General features: G+C 31.8%; 1 protein-coding gene across 1 annotated transcript in view; it reads left to right on the forward strand.

Annotated features, from left to right (window-relative positions):
• The window catches only part of LOC149207051 (uncharacterized), a 110676-nt gene that overhangs the window by 1399 nt on the left and 85732 nt on the right, over positions 1 to 23545 (forward strand). The gene's annotated exons all lie outside the window — the stretch shown is intronic.

The following is a 23545-nucleotide window of genomic DNA, read 5'->3' on the forward strand; positions in this document are numbered from 1 at the left end:
ATTATAATAGAACTAATATCCTTTGTCGTCTCATTTGCTATAACATTTGACATCTCACACTTACAATTGACATCTCACACTCACAATTGTCGATTGTGAAGCCGTAGTATTTGGAGGTCTAAAATTTGCTTCCCTAAAATTTGTTGGAATTATAATTTAATTTGTAATTTTATATTTAAAGTTTCTTATGTGTTAAGAGTTATTTTTGTAAGGCTATATCGAAGTATCATTACCAAGTTTTAGAACATTGAAAGATGGTTGGAAGAAATTAATTGTAATATACTAGTCAAACAAGGTTGTCACATGTTCCCCATTTTTTTTTGCATTTACATTGATAAGATAGAATGTTGGTTGAAAGAAGCTAGGTGTATTGGGCCAACTCTTGTTGGTATAGTCATCATCCTTCCTTTTTATGCTAATGGTATTGTTCCTTTGACCTTAATAATGATTTAAGAATCTTCAAAGGCTTTTGTTCTAGTATAGGTATAACTATGGAAATAGAAAAAATAAAGGTTATGTTAATCAAATGCCATCAGATCATTAATGACACTTTCATATATATGATAATAATAGTTTGGAGGAAGTGTGCTCATACAAATATCTTGAAATCTATATTAATCATAAAATCAATTGTAACTATAGTGTTAAAAAAGGATAAATGAGGGATGGAAATTTTAATATGGACTTGAAAAAAAGTGTAAATTAGCAAAACTTTAGTGGTGGGATAAGAAAAAATTCTATTTGATACTCTTGTCACTCCTTTTATCTTATACAAATATGAACTCTTGGGATGCAATATTTCTAGAGAATCTCGGATAAGTAAGGAAAAAATACAAAAGAATGTTACAAGTTAAAAACGTGATATTAAAACCAATGTACCCTATCTTATCCTCCTTACAAAAGTGAACCTATCCCCATTTAGTAGGTGGCCATGGTTAGGTACTTAATGTATAAGAACAATATAAACGACACGGATGACAAGAGCCTCCCCAAAATTGCTTTCAACTCTAAGCATAACCACCAATGGCTCAACGTGAGAATGACATTGAGATGCCATGTATGGGTTAAGTTTTTGGGGATTATAGGAAGATGTCACCATGTAGGGATAATATTAAATTATTATTAGTAAATAAAAATAAGTTAAGATAATATAAGGACACGATCAACCCTAATCTACAAGATCAAAAGTATATTTCAATTTCTACTAGCACAAAGAATGAAACCAACATTGCTAAAATACTAACCAATTCCCTTAAGCTACATAATGAAATTAAATGTTAGACATTTCCAAAACATTGAGATGCAAGAATATGTAATCTTTTTAACACTAAGAAGGTTGAGAATAAAAACTACTTTTTCTTAAAATACCTTCAATACCCCCAAAATTAAAACTCAATTTCAAAATATTTATTACAACCTTGTCCTTTATAAATTATTGAAACATAAAAAATATAATAAGTTTGAAAAAAAATATAATAATTTTGTTAAAATTAAGATTTAAAAAAATCGAATGTCAAATATATTAATATGTTTTTTCAATAAATATTATCGTCACATTATATTAAAGCATAAAATATATTTCTTCATCTTTCCATTTTAATGTTAAATTTAAAATATGTATTTAAAATTATGTAATTGATATTTATCGTGGAAAGATTCATTTCAAATATTAATTTACTTAATTAAAAACTTGATTTTTTGATATGATGCTGAATTAGTTGTCATTAATATTTTCATGCTAGAATGTCGATTGACTACAAATATAGATATACTATAACATTTCAAATTTGTCTCTCTAACATCATAATTTTTTATGTTTATGTTAAGTTGGTTGATGTATGGTTTATTAGTAAATTAATTTTTTAAATAACATGTTTTATATTGGTTTATAAATCATTATTTTATGAGAAATTTTAAAAAATAGGAAATAATAATCTACATTATAGAGATGGACTTAAATATACTTCTAAAAGAATAAACATTTTTTTAATAATACCTTTTTTGGTTTAAATAAGTTTATTTTATGAAATTATATCAAAATTTATTTTCCATGATTTTTGAGGCTAGAAATTATATTTGCAAAGCTTAATTTTTTTTTGGTCTACAAAATGGTTTATTAGTCCAAATTTCATTATACAAAAAATTATGTTATAATATTGGTAAATTCTAATTGAAGTAGAAAAACCATAAGTTAAGTGAGACTGATGAGGAAGTACCAATAATGCCTAGAATGAGTGGATTAACTAAAACTTCATGGCTTAGATTGTGGTAAAGTTGTTCCAATCCAATTCTTCATATTCTTTCACCCCAATAAAATAAGAATAATTTATATTTTAGAAGTTTATTAAAATTATAAAAGATTTTATAAAGAAAATGGAATTTAAAAATAAAATATTTAAATGTTCATTTAATTTGAATTGTTTAACTCAAATAATTTATTATTAAAATTTATATATATATATATATATATATATATATATATATATATATATATATATATATATATATATATATATAGGGTTAAAGATTGAAATTATAACGATTTAAGTTTAATATATATAAAATTTATTAAAAGAATATAATTTAAATATTATAATTTTATATGTAAATTAGTTTATTAGAAGTTAACTATATATAAGTATAATATTTATAAGTTGGTAAAATTGTTTTTTTTTTGTGTAAGGGTTAGGCTTTTATTAGAAAAATAGTACAAGTTTCAAGCGATAGCTTAGTTGGTCAAGTTCATGTTGCTAAGTACCTTGCCTATCGGGAGGTCATGGGGTCAAATCTCCTCAACGCCCTTGGGGTTAGGCCTTTCTAGTTTGGTCAGCGGATAGATCCCTTCAGGTTGATCTGCCAAGATTTTCCCATGGATGTAGCAGTCACTCAATGCTCGTGAACCACCCTTAATTTTTTTTTAGAAAAACAATACAGAGGAGGTGTATTTGTGCTACTGGTATGCTCGAGGGGAAATCGAACTAGAAGAAAAAATTCAAAATCTTTGTATTACATTGTCTTCATTTGAGCATTGCATCTAATAAAGCAAAAAACCCATAGAGACTATGAAAACTATGAGACTAACTGTAGGCTCCCAAAACTAGCATTTCTGATAAAAATTGAGTAAATAGAATAACACTCTTGTCATTCCATAGAGCCATTCATGAATGCTATGGAAAGAAAGGCACTATTATTATAGGATTGGGATTGATCTGGCCAATTATGCATAAGACCACTTGATACTTATGCCTGAGAGAGGCACGCTGCTAGAAAAAATGCAAATGAGAGGAGAGCCAACTGTAGACCAACCAAGAAGCCCTTTGTCAATGACTTGAACCTTGATTGGTATGGCTAGTGACAGCCCTTGACCATGTTAGCACCACGCATAACAAACCCGAAAGGAACCCAAGCCATTGTCATGCCCAAGTGGAATGTCTAAGAGATCGAGCAGCAATGTCAACATATGCCCCTTGGCACTCCAAAAATACTTCACTTTAATAAGAAAATCGATGGAAATGTGATGCTCGATACACAAAAATTGAAAATGCCTTCTCTTTCACTCTTAAACACTAGTGAAATATGTGTTCACAAATCCCTTTGGTTTAATTGAAAATTCAAGCTAATCACAAAAGTGTGCAGTTTATTTTTATAAAATTACCATTAGCCTTGATATATGCATAGGATATTGCATTGAGTTTATGGTCAAACCCAAATTAGTTTGGGGTTGACCTAAAAAATTTATAAAATTTCCATAGTTTAACTTTGTACATTAAAAGTTAGTATTTTTTTGAATATCTATATATATATAACTTGACACCCTTTACATATAAAAACATTGAGCAATAACATGTTTGATTGGCTATCATATTGAACATGTTATTGCTCAATGTGTTTATATGTAATCGGTGTCAAGTTATATATATATATATATATATATATATATATTTCTTCTTCATAATAATAATTTAATTCGAAGTGTCTGATTGTTGTTTAAAAAACTACTATTTTATGTATTTAATGGTGTCAATTTAGTAGTTATAAAATATTAAATTTTCGATATTATAATATAATATAGTATTTATAAAATAATTTGAAATTTACAATTAAGTTGATCTATCAATTAAAGTATTGGACTTAAATAATGATGTAATTGCAAAAAAGCATGCATCACTTACCTTTTGAAGTTTCAGAGTATAGGGCCTCATTGACGTATTGCAACCATTTATTGTCCTCTATCTTCATCTCATCATCTACTGTGTTCGCCTCAATCATGGAAGTTCAAGGAGAGTGTGACAAGATCCCTCTCTCTCTCGAGCAACTTGCAGAGTTATTTGGGATTTGTTGTAGTGTGTTAGTATTCATTGTCCTTCTCAGAATGGATACAATGAAGGAAAGAAAGAAGAGAGCCCATCAGGATCTTAACAATCCACTCATCCTTAGTGGTCTAACCATCCAAGTTATGAACATGGTGAACACACATAACTTTACTAAAAGAGATCTCGAACAATCCATAATCATTGAGTGGTGAGGTAATTAGGAATAACTTATTTATGATACATTGGAGTGGGTAATGCTAATTGCGATAATAACCTACATGTTTCCAAGGATGGCCCATCCTAGTTATGAAGATTCATATGGAAAATTAACTCCTCTAGGACTCACTATGTTCATCTACATTTTCCTTGAGTTCTCCACCATACATCATTGCTTGGGTCACTTTGGCTTATCTTTCATTCCCTATTTCTTCTATTTTTTGCCACACATCAAGGAGGTTAATGAATATTTGTTCATAGTATCGAGTGTGCTAATATCAATGTTATTGGTATGGCTTCTCCTCCTCCTCAACTATGCAACAATAGCCAATAGAAGCATACTAGATATCATTTCTTAAAAAAATCCCATAATCATTTCTGGAGGCCAGGAGAAATTTTGTAAGGGCCAACAAGTAATTTTTTGAGGCTGAGTTGGGTTGGACATCTTGATAAGAGGATCTTCTAGGTAGTGCATGTGAGAGGCTACACAACATTGGCACAGAGGTTGATGTAGGGGTTTCGAGCAGCCCAATTTGTGCTAGATTTGGAGCTGGACCAGTGTTGGGTGAGGTAATATTTGTCTCACTAATTTTTGTGGCCAGTTTATCATGTAGAGGATTGTTAGTTTTGGTCATCTAGAGGTTGTAGTCATAACTTCATTGTTGCATAATAATAAAACCCTCAGTTGTTGGACTAGCTTTCCCATATTGGGTTCTTTTGGGGACAATTGTCCAAAAATAATGTGTCAATTTTATTGTGTGTGCTATCATTTTCTCAGTGTCTAGTTTATTTATGGAACGTACGTTATGTGTGAAAATTTGCGGTGTGATTTATTCATTATTTTTCATAACAAAGCAAACTGCATAATTTAATTATCGAGAAGAATAAATTTATAGTTGCTACAATTTAAGGAAATTTTCACATTGCTAAAACTAGTAATGCCACTCCTGTTGCTAATCTATTCTTTCGGGAAGTTGTAAGATTACATGGAATTCCCAAAAGTATCGTCTTTGATCAAGACATCAGATTTTTGGGACATTTCTGAAGAAGATTGTGGAGGAAACTGGGCACATAATTGAACTTTAGTTCAACATACTACCCATAAACGGGTGGTCAAATTGAAGTGGTGAATAAAATTTTAGGCAATATTTTGCGCAGTTTGGTTGGAGATCATCCCAAGCAGTGGGATCAAGGCTTGGCTCAAGTTGAGTTTTCTTATAATGACACTCCACTTCTCTTTTACCAGGTACATAAATTCTATATATCTTTGAAGTTTCATTGTAGCCACGTTACTCCCCCATGCATGAAAAGGGTGATGTAGGGCCTCTTTTGGATGATGCCACAATGGGGGGGGCACCTTTTGGAGATGTACACATGCACTTTCGGACTTTATTGGAGTTATGATCACTTTTGTACCTTTGCATCAGTTCCTTGATGCATTATTGCCTACTTTGGAGGATGATGTCATGGTGGAGACCATTCTTCTCCAACACGTTTTAGTTATTTTGGGTATTATGTTATGTTTTAAAATGATTTGAAGGTCATCTTATGACATTTGGCTTATCTGAATGCTCAAGTAAAGTTCTTTAGGGGTTTTACTTGTAAAATCATGAAAAAGTGACTTGATTACCCTCCTATACGTGCAAGAGAACCATGCACATTTCCGTATACGGGAAATTTATGTATATGGAAATTGCGCATGTACTGTAGATTCACATATATAAAAGATATGCATATACATAAGATATACACAAAAGAAAGTTACGCATATACAAAAGATATGTGCACATACGGAAGTTGCGTATATACGGTTGATGCACATATACAAAAGATGCACATATATGGAAGTTATATATATTAAAGTTTCACATACATGGAGGTTATGTGTATAAATGGAAGTTGCACATATACTTGGAAAATATGTGCATATAGAAAAGTTTCGCATATACAGAAGATATGAGCATATCTTCCGTATATGCAAAATTTCCATATATGGAAGTTGCACATGTATGGTAGATGCACATACATAAAATATGTACATATATGGAAGATATGCACATACAAGAAAGTTACGCATATACAGAAGATATGCGCATATCTTCTGTATATGCACAATTTTTGTATATGGAAGTTGCGCATATATGGTAGATGCACATATATAAAAGACATGCATATACGAAAGATATGCACATATAAGAAATTTATGCATATAAAGAATATATCCGCATAAAGGGAAGTTGCGCATATACGGTAGATGCACATATACAAAAGATGGACATATACGAAAAATATGTGCATATATTGCGTATATGCACAATTTCCGTATATACGCAATTTTGTATAAGGAATTTGCATATATACGATAGATGCACATACATGAAATACGTGCATGTACGGAAGATATGCACATATAAGAAAGTTATGCATATACAGAAGATATGCACATATCTTTTGTATATGCACAATTTCCATATATGCGCAAATTCTGTATATGGAATTTGCGCATATATGAAATTTATGTGTAGACAAAAGATATGCACAATTTCCGTATATGTGCAATTTCTGTATATGGAATTTGTGCATATACGATGAAGATACATAAATTACGTGCATATACAGAAGATATACACATATAGGAAAGTTAGGGATATACTGAAGATATGCGCATATTTTCTGTATATGCACAATTTCCGTATATGCGCAATTTCTGTATATGGAAATTGCGCATATACGCAAATTGTGCATATACGGAAGATATGTGCATATATTCTGTATATACATAATTTTGTTATATGTTCACATTTCCGTATACGCACAATTTCTATATATGGAAGTTGCGCATATACTGTAGATTCACATATATAAAAGACATGCATATACGGAAGATATACACATATAAGAAAGTTACGCATATACGGAAGTTGCGCATATACGATTGATGCACATATACAAAAGATGCACATATATGGAAGTTATATATACTAAAGTTTCACATACATGGATGTTATGTGTATATACGTTGCACATATACCTGGAAGATATGTGCATATAGAAAAGTTTCACATATACAAAAGATATGCACATATCTTTTCTATATGCACAATTTCCGTATATGAGAAATTTCCACACATGGAAGTTGCACATGTACGATAGATGCACATACATAAAAGATGTACCTATATGGAAGATATTCACATATAAGAAAGTTACGCATATACGGAAGATATGTGAATATCTTCCGTATATGTACAATTTTTGTATATAGAAGTTGCGCATATACGGTAGATGCACATATATAAAAGACGTGCATATACAGAAAATATGCACATATAAGAAATTTACGCATGTATAGAATATATGCGCATAAAGGGAAGTTGCGCATATACGGTAGATGCACATATAAAAAAGATGTACATATACGAAAAATATGTATATATATTGCGTATATGCACAATTTCCGTATATGTGTAATTTTTGTATATGGAATCTGCGTATATATGGTAGATGCATATACATAAAAGACGTGGATATACGGAAGATATGCACATATAAGAAAGTTATGTATATACGGAAGATATGCACATATCTTTCATATATGCACAATTTCCGTATATACGCAATTTCTGTATATGGAATTTTCACATATACGATGCAGATACGATGTAGATACATGAACGACGTGCATATACGGAAGATCATGTGCATATACAGTAGATGCACATATATAAAAGACGTGCATATACGAAAGATATGCACATATAAGAAATTTACACATATACGGAAGATATGTGCATATACGGAAGTTACGCATATACGGTAGATGCACATATACGAAAGATGCACATATATGGGAGATATGTGCATATATTGCATATATGCACAATTTTCGTATGTACGCAATTTCTGTATATGGAATTTGGCATATACGAAATTTATGTATATACGGAAGATATGCGCATATCTTCCGTATATGCATAATTTCCGTATATGCACTTGAGCTAAGGTCATTTCAATCTTTCATCCTCTCTTTGGGTGTAACCACAAGTTCAACCAGTGAAGGTGTCCCATGGGTCTAGGAAAGCCTCATTGGAATCGAACCTTTCCTAGTGTTGAAAAACTCATACCTTTACACCATTGGAGTCTTGTAAAATTTTCCCCTTATATAACGCATTTTGAGAAGGAGTTTTTATCATTAGGGCAACCAAGATAGTTTCAACATTCTCCTAACTTACAAGGCATTAAGGATGCACATGGTACAAACATGCTATCAAAAAAGGATAAATGCAAAGCTTAGTTAGTAGCAAAGGATTACTCCCAATACAGTATTTGTTGATAGTTTTTCTCTTGTTCCCAAGTTTACTTCTATTATAATTACTATATCTATTGTACTAATTTTGATCTTGAAGTAGAACAAATGGATGTGAACATAACATTCCTTTTTGGGGATCTTGAAGAAGAAAACTACATGAAGAAACTAGAAGGATTTGTTGTATTTATGTTTTTTTGAAACATGTACAAGTCCTTGCTTGCACTACATTTCTCATTGTACATATTGTTCAAGACCTTTTCTTCATATTTGGAAGAATTTTTGCATGGGGAAATACCATGAGTTTGTTGACATAATCAAACCCTCATATGAATAGGAAATTCATGCTTTAAAATGGTTTCATGAAAGAGAAAGTGGCAGGTGGCAATATGGACCCATTTTATTTATTCAAAAGACAAAAGGAAGTGCTCCACCTGAGGAGGATTAGGGCCTTGAAAAAATAAATATTATTTTATGAATTAGGGTTTGATTTGGAAGATCTAAATAGAGGAGAGGGTACTTTTGCCAAAGTCAGAGCTTTAATATTGGGAGTTCCCTCCAAGCTTAGTTGAATGTATTTGGGAGGATTAGAAGAGGGGTTATGTAATCTTTTTCCATCACTCTATTATTTCCATGAATGATTATGGTTTTTGCAATTTCCATGAGTTTAGGTGAGACTTGTTTGGTCCTCTTGACCATCTTACAAAATCAAATTCAAAAAATGATGTATTGTTGGTTGTTTGTCCAATAAGAAGGTTGTACTAATTTCTCTACTTCATTTAAGAGTTCATGTTTTGGTTATTCCTTTGTTGTTCATGGTTGTTTGTTATCACTTGGTGGTAATTTCATGTTTATGATGGTGCATCTTCTTTAAGGGTTCCTAGTTATTCTTTTTTTTCATGTTTCCAAGCTCCCATCTTCCAACTCTTAAGAAGCAATAACGACATCACTAGTACCTCAGTAGCCCCAATCAAATCTCTCCTTTTACTCTTTTGTTATTCGAAAATTTGTTTTGTACTAATTAAGCCACATTAGTGAATGGCTTAATTGTGTCTTATTTGTCATATTCAAAGCCTTGCATTTTGATTTTAACTCCATCACCCAAATAGATAGGCATTGGTCTTTGTAAATTCCACCATTCTTTTTATTTTAAATAAATACCATAAAACTAAATTTTGGTAGGGTTTCCTCCCTTGTGCTGGAAAATAATTGGCCTAAAGTGAGGAAGCATTGTTGTTTTGATGGGCAACATTTCCAAGTTCTCATAGAGTTGCACTTGGTTAAGAGAATTTGTAATATTTGATGTATAAGTTTGGTAGGTAATAAATTGGAATTGGTGTTGAGGATGGTGTCCAATTCCAAATATTTAGTGGATTAGTTATAGTGGTTTGATGAGGGCATTTATTTGAAGATCTGGTGGCTCTAGGAGGAAGAAAAGCATTGTACCAAAATATTTTGAAGTGACATGTTGTATGTAGAGGTGAAGACATCCAATAGGATTGAAGGCATTTGAAAACTCACCAAGTGATTCCATTGATGTCGAAAGGAAGTATGTTTCTAATATGTTTTTTAAATTTCATATCAAATTTTTAGTTTGAAGATAGATGGCTTTTGTGGTATGATTGCATCTCACTTTAAATATTTTTAGTATAATATATTTTCCTTATGCATTCCCCCACTCAAACACGGGAGTCCTAATTCAACTCTTTGCTTCTATAACTCTTATTCGCTGCAATATTCCCTACCATTATTTCCTGCCATATTATGTCCCTTTGCTCTATATGGAAAGGTTGAGGTCAGAAAGGCATGAGATCACTCACTTGCCATGAGTGGGATAGAAGAAGAAATACTTTTGAAGTTGCAAGGAACCTATTTCCGTGCACAGAACTTTTAATACAATTATCATTATGATGAAGGTACACTTCCATCAAGTCTTTATTGCATGCTAAATTTGGACATCTGAACTATGAAAACCTTCGTTTGTTGAAGAAAAATGGTGTTACTGGTTTGCCAACTATTACTAGGAAACTTAAGCAATGTGATGGTTGTACCTTAGGAAAACATAACAAATAATAATTTCATGATTCTCATTCGAGAGCACATAGAAAGATTGAACTCATTTGTTTTGATTTATGTAGCCCTATGCATGTTCCTTCTACAAATGGAAATAAATATATGATGACATTTATTGATGACTACACCAGAATGTGTTCGGATTATTAATGCTTGTTCCTCTCTCTTGTATCGGTTAGGTTCCCTAATAGTCTATCAAGGCTAAATCCTAGTTTGGAAAATTTAGTTGATTGATGCCCTAGGTTGAGACCTCATCCTTATAAAATCCTAATCTATGATAACCATTTTTATTGTTTTAGGATTTTTGCTTGCTAGACTTAACTCTACTTCCCTCAGTAACCTCAAGCCCTAGCCCTAGCCCTAGGGTTGATGTTCATGGCTACTTGGTTGATGGTTAGTGAGGCGCTATGTGCTTTCAGGATTGGCACATCATGCAAGCCTCACACTTGTATATTAATGGTCACAGGCCACACATTTATTTTGAGTTGAGTTTAGGAGCCTTTTGGGGAACTTTCACCCATTGATATAGTTTATTGAAGTGTTTGGGAATTCCGCTTAGAACCATTCCTTTCCACTTGCACAATCACTTGTAGTTGAAGCATACACTTTGGAGCCCACTTGCCCACATTTGATGGAGCTTAGGGGCTGGTGGATGATAGGTTTGGAGATTGCTTGAAGATTGAATGTGCTTGAGAGCACCTTTGGAAGATCAAGGCTAAGCCAAAAGCCACTTGTACCTCTCTATTTTTGGAGAAGGATAACATTTTGAGGGTTTGGAAGAAAAATGGTAATGTTATCCCTTCAAAAGTAAGCCTAGATGAAGCCATTGTTGAAAACAAATATGTAGCCTAGAAAAAAGAAGTTGGACTCCTAACTTGGGGCAACCACGACTCTCCGCCTCAATAGTCGCATGTACCAATGCATCGATTAGTGTCACGTCATCGCCCCAGTTTCATTCAGTATCAAGTGACATCCTATTGATAGATGTAAATGTCAGTTGTACAACTAACACGACCCTCATTCTGTAATCTTGCCCATATGTGTACCAAAGTAGAGAGCATTACCAAAAAATGACTTATGTGGTAGTGTCTAAAAAAACCTCGATAAAATATGTAGGTCGATAAACCTCGATGTCAATTATTAATTATAGATCGCAATCGATGTAGGTCGTCACCTACTCAATCCATTAGGACACCTCTTCAAATACAATAGATTGACCAATGGTTTCATATTCCTCCACCATTGCATCAACACATACATGTTGTTCTATTGATTCCTCCAAAGAGTATGGCTTAGTCTTTATAAGCTTAGTCATTAGAGCCATGTAGCCAGTGTAAATCTCAGGTGACCTCCTTTACCTGCACAAATTTGAAAGATGGATGTGAAGACCACCTTTCTCGATGGCATTGTTGAGGAAGAAAGTTACATAGAGCAGGCATTGGGATTTCAGACATACGACTGGGAGATATGTGTAGACTCAAAAGAGCCTTGTATGTATATACGGAAGATATGCACATATCTTCCATATATGCACAATTTCCGTATATGTGCAATTTATGTATATGGAATTTGCACATATATGATGCAGATACATAAACGACGTGCATATATAGAAGATATGCACATATAAGAAAGTTAGGGATATACCGAAGATATGCACATATCTTTCCTATATGCACAATTTCCGTATATGTGCAATTTCTATATATGGAAATTGCGTGTATACAAAAATTGTGCATATACAGAAGATATGTGCATATCTTCCATATATACATAACTTTATTATATGTGCACATTTTCGTATACGTGAAATTTCTGTATATGGAAGTTTCGCATATACTGTAGATTCACATATATAAAAGACATGCATATACAAAAGATATGCACATATAAGAAAGTTATGCATATACGGAAGATATGTGCATATACGGAAGTTGCACATATACAAAAGATGCACATATACAAAAGTTATATATACTAAAGTTTCACATACATGGAGGCTATGTGTATATGCAGAAGTTGCACATATACCTGGAAGATATGTGCATATAGAAAATTTTCGCATATACAAAAGATATGCGCATGTCTTTCATATATACACAATTTTCGTATATGAAAAATTTCCATATATGGAAGTTGCACATGTATAGTAGATGCGCATATATAAAAGATGTACATATATGGAAGATATGCATATATAAGAAAGTTACGCATATACGGAAGATATGCACATATATTCCGTATATGCACAATTTCTATATATGCGCAATTTCCGTATATGTGCAATTTTTGTATATGGAAGTTGCGCATATACTGTAGATGCACATATATAAAAGACATGCATACACGGAAGATATGCACATATAAGAAATTTACGTATATACGTAAGATATGCGAATATACGGAAGTTGTGAATATACGATAGATGCACATATACAAAAGATGCACATATACGAAAGATATGTGCATATCTTCCATATATGCACAATTTCCATATATGCACAAAAATGCAGCCTCTATATAGGTGCAACCTTTGTATATACACATCTTCTATATATACACAACTTTCGTATATGCACATAGCTTCTATATATGGATAAACTTTTGTATTTGCACATATATGAAAGTTGTGCATATACAAAAGAGATGCACATATATGGAAGTTGCACATATACGAAAGATATGTGATACAGAAGATGTGCACATCCTTAGTATATGCGTAACTTTTGTATATGTGTATATCTTCCATATATGCACTTATTTAGTATATGTTCATTTCTTCTGTATATGTTCATATTTGGAAGTTTCACATTTATAATAGATGCACATATACAATAGATGTGCATATACGGAAGAGATGTGCATATACGAAAGTTTCACATATACGAAAGAGATGTGCATATACGGAAGTAATCTCTACTTCCCTTGTGTCTTGTAGGCGAACCTGGGCTAGCATATGAGAGTATTCTTACACACTTGTGTTTTCCATCTCCCTTTAGTCACATATAATGTAGTAGGAGAAAGAGTAAGCGACCCATTATCCGCACATCATTTCTTTCATGCAAGGAACAATTGAAATATAGTGTAATTAGGAAGATATTGTAACAGATCGCCGAATATCCACATCTTATCACACTTTTCATGCTCACATGATCATTTGCACACAATTACACATCACACACTAAGCTTCTATAAGATTTGTATTATAAAATAGATTATCTTTATTTTTATTTTTATTTGCAACTTCTCACATATCTTAATTAGGGAGAAACGTAAGTGGTCAAATTCAACACATACTTTTCAATCTAACTTTCTAGTTTTTACAAATAACATAGCTTAATTAGTAAAAGAGTAAGTGGCCTATCATCCACAAACCTTGTCACTAACCAAAAAATTTATTCATTTAATTAGTTTTGGGACTAAGGCCAAGTGTTACTACAGAAAGCAACTATATGAAAGAAATTGTGCATATATGAAAATTCTACATATATAGAGGTTGCATATACACAGTGACTAAAATTACGTATAAATTATCTATATATGCATCTTCCATATATGCACAACTTCTGTATATGTGCATCTACCGTACATGTTCAACTTCCATAAGTGTGCATATACAAAATTTACACATATAAATAGTCTGCACAACTTCAACCTATGTACATACATAGACTTCATATATGCACAACTTCCGTGTCTACATATATGAATGTTGTGCATATACAAAAGATATGTGATGCAAAAGATATGCATATCTTTCGTATATGTGTAGCTTTTGTATATGCACATATTTTTCGTATATATGTTTATTTCTTATATGTGAATTTCTTCTGTATATGTGCATATTTGGAAGTTGCACATATACAATACATGTGCATATATAGTAGATGTGCATATACGGAACATATGCATATATATAAAAGTTACGCATATACAGAAGATATGCACATATACGGAAGCTGTGAATATATGGAGACTGTTGTATATGCATGTTACGAAAGTTGTGCACTTGTTATAGATCTGAGCCAAAAATATATGATAATAGAGATAAACCTAGAAACAATAAGATAGAAATGGATAGAAATGCTTCTTTATTAATATAAAACCCTTAAGGTAGGGCAACACCATACATTCACTCCTTTTGTACCCCATATTATCACCCCTAGGTATATAACAACACTTCTGTATATTCATAACTTATGTGTATGTGCATATACGAAAGATATGTGCATATATAGAAATTGCACATATACAAAAGATATGCACATATACATAATATATTCACATATACAGAATTTGCGCATATATGGAAGATATGCATATCTTTCGTATATGACCAACTTCCGTATATGTGCATATTTTCTGTATATACGTATATATTGTTTATATAATTTCCATCTTTTGGACTTGCAAAAGGTGTAAAATGAGTTTATAAAAATAGGATTTGTAAATTTTAGAAGACTTCAAGTCTTGGATGTGAAAACCTAGGGCTTGTAGATAAAACCTTAGATCTGATGTTTGTGTTGAAAGGAGAAACCCTAGTTCATGCAAGGAAGGAATGACATCATGTTGATGATGAGGACAAAGAGGAGAACCATATATGCACATATATAGAAGTTGTGCATATATAGAAGATGTGCGCATATACAGAAGTTGTACATATACAGATGAAGTGCGCATATACGGAAGTTGTGTATAGATGGAGGTTATCGTATACGCATATTAGATAAGTTGTAGACTAGTTTTATGTATGCAGAACTTCTATATATGGTTGTAGACTTTTCTTATTATGCACAACTTCTGTATTTGTTATTTGTTGTTTTCTTTAATATCTCTTAGTAATTATATTTCTTTCCCATAATTTTAACATGGTGTCACAGAAAATGGTTTTATTTGTCCTGGTGGAACATATAGACGTATGCATATTTCTGAGCTTATATATGTTGATATAGGGTGTATATCTAAGGAATATGTTAGGTGTGTAGTTGGACCTATTTCCAGGTGATAGATTTCCCCCAACTAGGCCTTTATGTTTCATATAGTGTTGCCATTGATGACAATAATATGTCATTGTTTTCAAAGGGAATGTATGAGACAATAGAAACATGTCTCTTTATGACATGATATGACAGTTGGATCTTTCAGAAAGTATCATTACATGAAGATTTAGGTGCTTGAAGTTGTTTTAGTATTTGACAAAGTTATGTTGTACAAAATAGTCTACAAATAGAATGGTTGCATAGATCTCCTAAATAAATTTCCAATGGTATTTCCTTCTTATAAAAACCCCTCCTAGATGAGAGGTTATGGCTAGTTAAAAATCATCATTAGTTGTATTGAATTAAAAGAACCAAAGTGTTAGCTCCCTATAATACTAGTGTATTCCCCTTATTGTTATTAGTGTATCCCCCTATTTTTATTTGTGTGCCCATGTATCCCCCATGTTGTTACTATTGTGCCCCATAGAAGCCCACTATTGTTATCATTGTGCCCTTACATTATTATTGTTATGTAGGCTCTAATTATATTATGAAATGACTCCATTTGTGCATATATGGAAGATATGTGCACATCGGAAGTTGCGCATATATAGAGACTAAATTTTTGCACAATTTCCGTATATGCACATATCTTCCGTATATGCACATATCTTCTGTATATGCACAGTTTCTCTATATGCACATATCTTTTGTATATGTGCAGCGTCCGTATATGCACATAACTTCCATGTAAGCAAACTTCAGCATATGCACATATATGGAAACTATACATATACAGAAGCAATGTACAACTTTCGTAATATGCCTATGCGACAACCTCCATACATGCGTAACTTCCATATATGCACGTCTTCTGTATATGTGCATATCTTCCATATATATATATATATATATATATATATATATATATATATATATATATATATATATATATATATATATATATATATGCATGTCTTCCGTATATGCATATATTCTATATATGCATGGATTTCGTATATGAATATTTTCTGTATATGTTCATATCTTCTATATATGCACGTCTTTTGTATATTTGAATCTACCGTATATGCACACCTTCCACATATGCACATATAAGGAAGATATGCGAATCTACACAAAATGTTCTTATGCAAATGATATGTGCATCTACATAATACATGTGCATATATGAAATATGTGCACATACGAAAGTCTCACAACTTCTATATATGTGCATTTCATGTATTGCATATCTTTCGTATATGCACAACTCATTCGCAACTTTCATTTATTTGATTTAAAGAGGAACCCATTAAGTCACTCACTTAAGTCATTCACCTCACTTCTCTCAAACTCTTCACGGAGCTCCTTTGGATAGAGCTGCTCAACGACCTTCATATCCCCTCCAATTAGAAAATTTCTCCCTAGTTGAGCAAAGATGGGACATCATATCGGAGAGCGAACAGGTGGAATTATCCCTAGTGGAGAGGGAGTGTTAAAATTATACAACTACAATAAAATTCTAATTTGGACAGTTTATTTAATGGAGATGATGATTTAATTGAATTCCTATTTTATATAGGACAAAAAATGACCTAAAGATCACTCAAATTGGATAAGGGAAAGTGTACTTATGAAGGAAATCCCACATATAGACATTTAGACAAGGTCGGCCCTAAAGAAAATTGGACACCCATGGAAGCCTATAAATACAATTGGCCTCAAGATCATTTGGATATCACCAAGCATCTTATTCTTATTTTGTTATTGATTGGTTTACACATGTATGAAGCAAGGGCGATGAAAGAAGTTCACAATGGTCCAAAATTATAGGCTCCGAGGTTTGCATCTGATTTAGGGTTTTTGATCTATAGGCGCAGACTTTTCACTGAGAAATTTTTACCCCAGACGTTGGCACACAAGCATCAAGGGAGTGACTAGGCTCCTATAGTTTCTTGAACAACTCCTCATGCATGCGACCGGGGAGTTTGACTTAAATTGACCATTCACTGAAGTTGACCACAGATGGGAAAAGTTGTCTCTGATATATTCTGACACTGGAAACTTGTTTTTGAAGTTTATTGGGTTGTATTTCTAGATGATATTGTATTGGGCTCATTGTAATCTATGCTAAACATTTTATGACAATCTAATAGAAGAAGAATTTCAAAAGGTTTCCCCCCTAGTGGGGCTTTTACTTGGTCTTTGACCAAATCTAGTGTTTCTTGTTGATGTACGCATATACGAAAGTTGCGCACATATGGAAGATATACACATAATATACAAAATAAATGTGATATAGAAAATGTGCATATAGAAGGTGTGTGACTTTCATATATGCACATCTTTCATATATGTGCATGTCTTCCATATATGCACATCTTTTGCTTATGAACATACATTTAATGTATGCGTATATATGGAAGTTTCACATATATGGAAGATGTGCATATACATAATATATACACATATACATAAATTGCACATATAAAAAAGATGTGTGCATATACGAAATATGTGCATATATGAAGGTTGTCGTATATGCATATTAAGGAAGTTGTATAATGTTTTTTTACATGTGCATATATAAGAGTAGTGCATATATAGAAGATATGTGCATATATGGAAGATATGCACATATACGGAAGTTGTGTATAACTTTAGCCTCTGTATAGGCATAGCTTCCATATATGCACATATTCTGTATATGCACATATATTTAATTTCTATATATGTGCATATATTTAGTATATGCACAAAGATATCTTTAGTATATGCACATATACGAAAGTTGCACATATATGGAAATTGCGCATATACAATGGCTAAAGTTGCACATAAATTATGTATATGTGCATCTTCCATATATGCAAAACTTCTATATATGTGCATATATAGAAGTTTTTCATATACAAAAGTTGTACACAACATCAACCTCTATATATAGGCAACCTCCATATATGCACAACTTCAACCTCTGTATATACACAACCTCTATATATGCACAAATTTTAACATTCTATAGATGACTCTTGGACTTCCACTTTTCATTACATTTATGACATATTGAAATTACATAATCCACGAATGATGTGGAAAATTATGACTCATATACATCTTGACATGACACCTTGACGAGATGTGACATGATATTGATGACATAGACCGCATGATGATATGACAATGTCAAGTCATTCTTTTTGTTGTTGTCTTCAAGTCTTCTTGAAAGATAGTACATGTTCTTCTTCTTCCTCCATAAGGCTTGAAGGTAGGGACTCTTCAATGTGATCTTGATCTCTAGTTGTTGTCACAATTTGGTGTCCCTTTGTCTTTTTTGATTGATCAACTTGTTTTTGTAGCTACAAAGGTGTCTTCTAGCATGGTCTCCTTCTTTATCTCCTCCATCATCATCTTGTCACAAAATTATATAATACCTGCAACTGAAATCCACTCATAACAAGACGACATCAGTCCAATAAGGCCCTAGTCTAACATGCTTCATGACAACCATTAACTGAGCTGGAACCAAGTGATAGGCTAAGACACTAGATCAAGGATTACGTAGTGGCACAGATCAGGAGGTCCGGGTCCAGGACTGAGCCTTGATACTATGCAATGCACAGTTTAGGCTGGCTAGGGGAAGACAATTACGCAGTTGAGGAGGTCAGGCAGTAAGGATGGAGGCTTGAGGCTTCAGGTTTCCCACTGTGCAGTTCTTGACGAACAATGGCTAAGGGCTTACGTAGTTGCACAGTTCAAGTGGTCAAGGTTGAGGCTTTTTTCTTGAGACTCTACAATGCACAGGGGAAGGTGACTCAAAGGCAGGGATCGTGCAATTTTGGAGCTCAAGGGTTAGGGTTGAGCATTGAGACAACACAATGCGTAGTTTTGGAAGGCAAGATCTAAGAATTAAGGTGTGAGCTTGAGCACTTATACTGTGCAGTTCAAGAAGGCTAAGTGAGATCAGGTTGCTCAAGAATGTACTTTTCCGGATTTAGCTAAGTGTGGGATCAGTAAATCCAAGGTGAAAAATGACAAAACTTAAGCATGATCACACACTTATAATAGTTGATGACACAACATTGATCACCGAGAACACATGAACAACATACTTCCATTAGTGCAATGACATAACATAGAAAGGCCTATCCAAACTTTCCCTTTGTGGCTCTTAACATAGAAGGAATGCCTTCCATGTGAGACACATAGATGAAACATCCTACATATTAAACATGTGGAATTGAATTTGACATCATGAAATTGATTAAGAGTCTTATTTTATACATGTTTATTCAGGGAACAAAACAATATTGCTTGGTCCTAGGTCATGGTCATCAAGCTGTAATCCAATTCCAAATTGGAGTGATTAACTCACTCTACATATAAGAATGAAGTGAAATGATTGCAAGCATTATCTCTTTCAAAGTTCACCTCACCAATATCAAGTAATACACATATGAATGAAAAATGCTTCCATTCACATTACAAATAATATCCAACGAAAAAAATTACCATGCACATTACAAATGCACTACCATGATGAATGTGTACATGTTGGTCTAGTAATAAAGAAAGGTCATGCATTGAAGAATTATATGACACCCTTGGTCAAGTACATAATTAGTTTTCCTACACTTAATTTCAAGAAAGGTTTTATGACTAATAAAAATAAGTTGAGCACAACTTGATGGTCGAAAAAAATTAGCTCCTAATAAATCAAAACAATTAAATAACATTCAAATTTAAATTCCTTTAAATTAAACATTTATGATTGCAATTTAATACTTATAATAATTTCCACTTAGTTTGTGGAAAATGGCTTTAACCCAAGAAATCAATTTTAAATTTGTCTTATAATATTTTTCAATTTTTAAAATGTAATTTATTTTATATTTTATTAATAGTGTAAAGGTCACACGTGAGATCCAAAAAAATCTATGCATATTTATACTAATGCATTCAAAAATCATTCAAATTGGTATTCAATTGTCAATTAATAACTATAATATAAATTCAATGTACATACACAAATGCAATTATGAAGTTTTCTAACTATAATATAAATTCAATGTACATACACAAATGTAATTATGAAGTTTTTATAAATTTTAATGTAGTTTGCTTAAACAATGACTATAATTTGACGCATAATTTGACGTTACATTTAGACCTTATATTCCATAAATAAAAAATAAATAAAAATTCTAAAATTATATTCTAACTAATAAATTTGTGAAATATATGTGTGCGTGCGCTCTTTTGTCATTACCTGGATTATCGTGGGAGTAGTTTATCCTCGGAGTAGTCATATGGTTGTCTCAATGATTAAGCCATGTGAGTAGTCATATGGTTGTCTTAATGATTAAGCCATGCATGTACTGTGAATGACTCATTAAATCAGTTATTATAAAATACAACGTTAAAAAATAAAAAATAAAACAAAATTAAGTTATATTGATAGGTGTCATAATATGCAAATATTTATTCATTGTAAAAATAATAATTTGGGTTCATATCTTGCACATGGTTTTGGATCTATTGTTTCAGACTCATGGTTTTGGTTACACATGGTATTGTGGCAGTCGACTTGCAAAAAAACTAGAGAGTGGAAGGCATAGGACATTGGAGTGGAGGTGAAGTTTGATGTATATTGTATTATTAATAAAAATAATTGTTGATCATTTCCCATGGTTTTCCACATAAACTCTTTGTGTTGTCTTAATAAATTATCATTGATTTAAGATTTATTATAATTTATTTATTGATTGGTGTTCAAAATAAAGAATATTGAGAACATTTTTAAACATGGTTACAATGTCTAATCAAACAAATTAGAGATTTTCACAATTTTTTTAAATATATTTATTTTTGGCTTTTTAGGTGATTAAATAGTTTGTCTTTATCTGTTTAAAGTTGATATAAAATTGTATTTTGTTTTGTCTTTTTTTTCTGGATAAATCTTAATAGACACATTGGTAATGTTTAATAGAAACATTGAATTGCTTTATTTATAACTTATTCAAAAATATTTTTAGTTATTAATATATATATATATATATATATATATATATATATATATATATATATATATATATATATATATATATATATATATATATTGTAAATATTACATATATTTGGTATTTAACTGGGTATTGAAGTATGAGGATGAGAAGGAAAATATACAAAAATATTTCCACATACTTTCAAGGACATGATAGAGTTTGATGAGTCACAAAATTCTGAGGAGGCTATTACAAAAATGAAGTACTACTACGAGCAATCTAAGCTAGGAATGATTGGAAATAAAAAGGAAGCCTCAAATTCAAAGGAAGGAAGCGCAATATAAGATAGGAATGATTGGAAAGAAAAAGGAAGCCTCAAATTCAAAGGAAAGAAGCATGCAATTGCACAGAAACTACTTCGAAAAAAGGAAGGGAATTCAATCACCATTAGCAATAGTGAGCTTTAGAAAAGGTTTACTAATGTAGAGAGAGAACTATTCACTCAGACTGTGAGAGAGGAGGCTAAGGGATATGGAGGGGAACCACATAAATGTTGAACTTATGATAAAAACCATATGAAGTGGGACTACCCATGAAAGAATGATGGCTTGAGGTTATAAACTGCGTATTGATTTTCTTATATAAATCAATATTATTTTATATAACTAATTAATTTATATCATATCACACTTAAATATGAGGTGAAAACAATACTTATATATATATATTTCTATTAAAAAATAAATAAATAATTTTATATACATATATAATTTGAAACCTGTGAATTATTAGTTTTATTTTAATATTTATTAGAAAGGTTGAGTGATGTTGCTAGGTGTTTATTGGTTCCTCTGACTCTTTTATTAGTTTCTATTTTTTTTTTTAAATTTAATTTGTATAAGTATTGGATTTAGATGTGAAACAATCATTGCCTAGATTTACAATTATATTTCACATCATGTTATATTTTACTTATTGAATATATATATTCCCCCTTTTTGATGTACAAACATGTTCATGATGGTGCTGTGTTGGGAGTAATTAAAATGAAGTTGTATAATTATATGTACTTCTCAATTCTTCTCATTGTTAATATATATTCTATTATATCTTTATTTATACTTTTTGTTACATAAGGATATGGACATGCAAAGAATATTTGTCTCCTTGAAATAGAAAGGTTTGTCGCTTAAAAAACATAGAGAAACGATACAAATATCTTGAGTGGAACTAAGAAAATGGACAAAAAAATCATATACACATAGAGAAAGGATACAAATATCTTGAGTAGAACTAAGACAAGGAACTAAAAAATCATATAATAATTGTTAAAATAGATAATCCAACTAAGAATAACATCAAGGATACATATACCCATTAAATATATACAACTAAATTGATAGAGAGAAAGGACCATATTCTTGGGATTAGAATGAACCAAAACCATAAGCATCACACTGTCTATTACAATGGTGAGAGTACTAGTCCTTCTACCTTGAAAATTTTAAACAAAAGATAACTAATGAATAAAAATTTTTAAACACAAATGTAATAGCAACAAACTTATACAAATAAAGTAGCTCCCCTCTTCATATGCCCATAAATCACAAAAATAAAATCTAATATTTTAGAAGAAATACCAGGGAGACT

The sequence above is a fragment of the Pinus tabuliformis genome, chromosome 1_2 (genome assembly GCF_031772625.1).
Source record: "Pinus tabuliformis cultivar Carrire ecotype Pingquan chromosome 1_2, CPIR1, whole genome shotgun sequence".
Lineage (NCBI taxonomy): Eukaryota > Viridiplantae > Streptophyta > Pinopsida > Pinales > Pinaceae > Pinus > Pinus tabuliformis.